Below are 6,584 nucleotides of genomic sequence, written 5' to 3'. Positions count from 1 at the left end.
AGGAAGATGCGGATTCACGTACCTGACCTCTAATGAGGGAGAAAAGGTACCAATTTCAATTAAATCTCACTTGTACAAACAAGCAGAAGAAACATTCAGTCACACAGAAAGAACTGTGAAAGCAGTGCATATCGCATTAGCAAATGAACGAGAACTAGCACACGGCAAACGGATTAATATCCTTACAGCGGAATCCGCCTTCAAAGCGCTATTCAGCCCAGTAAACCTGCCTACAGTGTCACTGGATCCGAAATGGATACAGTGTGTAGATTCTCTAGGAGCGGAAGACGTGAAATACTATTTCGCCCCGCAATTCGAAGAACTGAATGATTTAGAATATGAAGAAGAATATCCTCTGCCAATCGAAATTCTGCCTCTCCCACAATACGCCTGTATAATCTATACAGATAGCTTTGTACAGCATTTCAACGTAGAGAGCAAATCCTACAATGCAGCATGTGCGATTATTAAAGGTCGTTGGCTGTGCGGTAAATTCAGACCAAAAGTAACAAAAACTGAATCTGTAAGAAACTGTTCGGCTCAGAGAGCTGAATTCAGATGTTTAAAGATGGCGCTCGAAAATGCAGAACGTGAATTCCCGACACTTATCGTGTGCGATTCTCATTTTTGCGTCAACTCTTACAACAATAAATTGCAGAAGTGGATTGAAAACGATTACAAAGATGACACAGGTGCCACAATAAAGCATAAATTGCTCTGGAAACAGGTAGCTCTTTTACACAAAGAACTACAAAAGACTCACGTGATCCACGCACAGAGTCTTCAACGTGATGGCGTTCACGTTGCAGGGAATTCATTGGCTAATACAGCCACAGCGGAAGCAACTAAACCGGCTTCCGTAGCAACAAAAAAGCGTACAGAAAAATACATAGACGGGGAAACCATGCTGGCAGTAAAAACGACTGTAAAAGGCGACTGTGCAGCACTGCCCGTGAACTATCCACTCAATTATGCATACATAATAGATGCAAACTCCGTTCCTTTTGCTCGAATCCCTGGAGTGGGGGACAGAGTAATTCCAAACAGGAGCAGGAGGGGCTTCCTCTTACTGGAAGCACACATGGGGTTGGGTCTGAGACACCAAACAATTAAGGTTTCTCTGAAAGAATTACAATCAGAGTATTGGTGGCCAGGAATGAGTATAGATATTCAATGTTTTGCTCAAAATTGTGAAAACTGCAACAGAGATCGCAGTAATGAACAGGCCAGTGTAGTTTCAGGATCCCTGCTAGACAGCATAAGGCGGTCTATCTGCGCAATCAAAGAAGAGAAGCGCGTCCCATTGTACACAGTTAGGGCTAAACACACTTAAATAATGTAGCCTCCTGCGCTCGGCTGACGCTAGAACTGTTATAAGAGAGATCTGCGAGTCCATATCGGCATATACGCAATTACCACGTTCCATTCTGACCAGGGTCCTGCTTTCAGCTCTCGAGCCTATAAGAAGGCCATGGCCAGCATGGGAATTGGGTTGCGGTATTCTTGTCTGTCGCACCCCGAAGGGAATAGTGTGGTTGAAAGAAAAAACCGGGACATAAAGCGATCTATAACAGCGAAGGTATTAGGTTCAGGCGCTGGTTGGGTCAAACATTTAATAAGTGTCCAAACTAGTCTTAATAATTTGCCAAGAAATTCTCTAAAAGGTTTCAGCCCATACGAACTATTGTTCGGAATTAGAATGAACATTCAGGACCTCGATAGTCAGATGTCAGGTGTACAAGAAAAAACAACAGACTTTGACATCAAAGATCGTTTGGCTGTTTTACAGGAACTGAATGAAACAAGAAAATCCTTAAGCAATATAAAGTTAAAGCAACAGCCAGATACCACTGACGAGGCACCACAAGCAACAGCCCCAGCAAGGCCTGTCCGGATTCCAAAGATTGGGGATCTAGTCAGAGAAAAGATCGCGGTGAAGAAGGAATTTGGGCCTTCTTACAGAAAAGCAGTACCTGTCTTGGCAGTCACCGGAACAAGATCAGTAGTACTACCGCCCCTTGCTGGTAAAAAGGAGAACAGAGTCGTGTCCATTGACCTGGTAAAACCACAAGCATGTGGCCTATAATCAACAGTAGGCCCAGTGGACTCCCAAGAAACAACAGAATACCCAAACTTGCAACAATCCAATAGGTTCAAACTGAAAGACTAATCACATTCGATCAGCCTGCAGTGCACAATGAAGGACTATGCAATAATGCCATGGAACTCGTGCCTCTTGAAACACAGATTGAAACAGTTTGTCAAGAAACAACACCAGTCTACACTAATGTGGCATCAGAAAGTGCTACCGAGAGACAGATTGAAAGAACAATCCCAACAATTGACAGAACTGCCTCTGGTTATTTCATCAACTTCGACAACTTCTCTGAAGATCAAAACGACCCCGAAGTGATGCCAGAAACAAAAAAGACTTTTAAAGAAAAAGCAACGGAACTCTTTCATACACTGAAGGAAATCTACCTTGTTTCCCCTTGGTTAGAGTTCTGGTTCGGTCTAGGTGTGTTTTTCCTCCTGCTTTGGCTCATCATGGTACTGTGTTTGGGAAAATTCATTGAGGGAAAATATATTACAATGGACACAGCAAGTCAGAACATCAACCTAGTCCTGAAACCACACAGATCATCCCATGTGAAGAAAAGAGAACTGTCAACAGTAAATGTCACAGCAATTCCAATACCTGGTGGGGTAGTATGGGAGAAAACAGACTATGAGATATATGGTCCGGTCGAAATCCTGAAGTATCCTCACCAACTGAAGATTTCCTTAAGTGACTTTGTAAAACCTAGTACATTCTCTGATGATTGGTTCTTTAACAGTATTAATGACATGATGTCTGATTTAGTAATGTCAGCTAGATTCACAGATCATGATTATTTACAAGGTTCATCTAGTTATGAGCAGTTATTCTGTTACACACACTATGGTGATCATTACTTGCATAAATCTGCACAGCCTAGAAATGTTTTTATGTATAATCAATGGGAACATTGTGCTACACCACCTAAAAGCAGTTCTAAAGCATTTTTTGAGAAATTCAAATACTTTACAGGGTTTAACACCAGTAATGCAGAAACGTTTTATTACAAACTGTTAGATAAAACAGGAATGAAAACAATGCTGATAAATTCTAAATTGATATATTCAGAAGCATTTTATGACAAAATGATGACATTTGGTTTTGATTATTGGAAAAATAATATTGAAACGAAAACAATTTGGGGTATAAAAGATTGGCAGGTACAAGGCATTGAAGCACTATTTAGAACCTGCATGATACCAGAACAAATGTTGTTTTTAAATGACACAATACACCAAACATCCTGTCTTGGCCTAGCTAAGATCAAAGACCTTAAAACACCGTCTATTCCAAAGCCAATACCTGAAAACACAACTACAGATTTTGAGTTAGACGTGTCACAAATTTTACATTTTAACAGAACACATCCTGATTGGAAAAAGTGGTTAATCTGGCCTACTGACACAAACAGCTGTCAAGATAGATTCCTGAATAAAACACAGGGGTTAAAAATGACCAGACTAGACCCGAGATATTCCCAGAGACAACATCCAGGGATAATAACAACATACAGTGTAGGGAAACTATGCCTTGAATGGCTAACATCATCCACACTGGCTGAAATTAAGCAACACTTGTATTTACTAAAAGATGGTGCTGATTTGCGCGATTTCATTCTTGGACCACGCAAACAGCGCCAAAAATACGAGAAATTGATCGTATTAATTTGGAAAAATCACTTTCTGTAGTGGACAATGGGTTAATGACTCTGTCTTCCAGAATATATTCGTTGGACAATATTGTATCCTCTGCCTTTGATGTGATAGATAGAGACTTGCTAATGTTAGAACATGGCCAATCTCAATTACGTTCTATTATAGAATTAGGCTGGACGCTGCAAAATCTTCGTTCAGGCTATGTGCCTTGGCGTTTAATCAACACAACGTCATTATTTTCCATTTTTAACCTTACTGATAAACAGATCAGTTTGGCACTGAAAGGAGCAGACTATACAATCCTGAGCATCGAAAAACTTGAGAGATTACCATTGACAATGTCAGAGAGCCCTGTCATTGAATGGATAATACACGGAATTATCACTATTCCGATAACAACTTTCCGATTTAAAAAGTGCCTTGAATACATACCTACTGGCCAGTATGAACGATTGGGTAAAGGATATGTAAAATCTGAATGGAAATTACCATACACACATTCTTGCTATAGTGACAGCGACAAAAATGTATTTCTTAGTGGTGAAAATTGTAAACATTCACTAAGCGGTATACTTTTGTGTCAGGGTATTAATTTACACGGAGCATGTGATGGAAATTCTAACAACCTTTCATGCCACCAGCTAGTCACACCTGCAACTCAGATAGAGCCCTTCTTTATGCAACTTGCAAACGGGAGTTACATTCTTAGAACGGATCACAGATGTTGTGGCCTTGTGCCAGGGAAAAGTTATCTAGTAAGCGTAACATCCATGGTCAAATGCTGTATGCAAGCATTGTTCCCGAGTGGGCCTGCAGACACAGTGACTCCCATCTGGCCACGTCTGAATCTCTATTCTATACGAATTGATACTTTAAGCAAAATGAAATCTGTGCTTTTACAGACAACAGTGCCTATAACGTCATCAAAAGAGATGTATGATCTTCTAGTTGCAAGGACAGCTACTGAAGTTCATGAACTTTTATCAACAAATTGCCCCGTGCATTTCGTAGAAATGCTCAGCCAACTCCTTAACATGTCTAGTGCCACAAGCATCCCCGGCATATTTAAGACAGTCTTTACGGGACTGCTAACACCTTTTCAGGCAATTTTGGGAATCGTTCCTAATTTTGTACACTCTGTTTTTGGCGGCATACCATTATTTTTGGGACTCGTCGCAGGGATTTTATTTTTGACCCTCCTGCTTCGTTATGGCAAGCCGAAACTCAGACATTGCTCCCATGGGAATGGAAGAGACAATCCTAGCAATGCGCTACCGGGACAGGATAACTAACGTCCTTGGATTGGCCAGGCTGAGAGATCTAAACATGACCTGGTTCCTTTCATTCAGACCTATATGGCAGAACTGTATCTTACCGGTACTTCGATGTATGCCATGCGGAGATGAATGCGTGTTGGACATCTGTCTTTCACTTCCATCAGCAGTACCAATGGACGTCGATACTTTGCTCAGTCCAATAACGGCTCACACATTGTGTTGTCCCCAGCGGCTACCAATCCTGATGACGGCATTCATTGAGACTCCTGTGCTACGACTAGGTGGTAACAGTGGAGCGAGTGACAAAAGCAACATCACCCAGGTACGACCACCTGTGAGCATTGCTGCTCCTGACTATGATGACAGCAATAATTCTCACACCTGCCAAGTTACAGCACTATCGAATTTGGTTGAACTGTCACCTGATTTTGTAGACCAATTCTTTGAGAGCCTGTCTGATACGATGTTCTCACCCGTACAGAAACAATAACTTTGGAGAAGCTTTCCGACACACAGCGTTCCCATGAACTCTGAATTCGGCCTTCAGTTTTGATCAACAAAAACTGCTAAAAGCGTTGGAACTCTATTTCCCCGTTCAAGCATTAATTCTTTTGAATTGGACATTTTTAATATTGACCTTTTTTTGGCACAAACAATTCTTTGCTTAACGTAAAAACTATTCTTAGAGAACAGAAGCTTCAAACTTCTATTTCTAAACACATCTAGAGACATAACAAACTTACATCAGCCTCTAGCACATTTATTGCAATGCATTTATATGTGATGATTTATCTCGCCCTTCTTCTGTTTCAGAGATACTTCATGTGTAATTCTTTTGCATAATCGTTCATTGATTTCATATGCTATAATTTTTGAATGATTTCTATGCTTCAAAAACGTACAGTACCTAAATTTCACGTATTACAATATACGCCTATTTCGAATGCATTTATGTATTTTGGGGTGAGCAATGTTACACATGCATCCTATTGCTCTAGTTTTAGTAATTTGATGGACATGAAAACGTGGAGTGGGTGTTGCGTGTTTATCTAGGTTCCTGATCGATACTGCGACCTTATGCCCCTATTCGGCTATAAATCCATTTATTCCCTATATTGGCATAACCGTTCAAGTGCGATATTCAGAAAGTCATCTCTGGCCTCACACGAACAGAGCCACATTCCAGAATAGTTCTCTGCCACTTCCTTTGCAACCAATTAGTGCAATGACAGAGCAGAAGTCACTATCTGATATTCCTAGATTAACACTCCGAGTTCTTCAACAAGATAAAAACTCAGCAAACCTGGAAATCCCCGCTTGCTGTGTTTTGATTAGTAATGGAACTCTAATGAGCAACTGATAGCTATCACTTCCTAGTGACATCTTTAATTGACGTCTTATGTCCAGCAAACTTGCGTCAAACCAGGCACCTGTCAGGTATAAATACTACCAATGTTGCCTTAAGCAATAGCCTGTTGCCCGTAGCCTGTTGCTGCAGCCTGCTACCCTGTTGCCAGCTGATGCTGCTGCCCCGCTGCTGTTGGTGAAGCTACT

Source organism: Lissotriton vulgaris, chromosome 6, assembly GCF_964263255.1.
Source record: "Lissotriton vulgaris chromosome 6, aLisVul1.2, whole genome shotgun sequence".
Classification (NCBI taxonomy): Eukaryota; Metazoa; Chordata; class Amphibia; order Caudata; family Salamandridae; genus Lissotriton; species Lissotriton vulgaris.
This window is presented reverse-complemented; position numbering follows the sequence as displayed.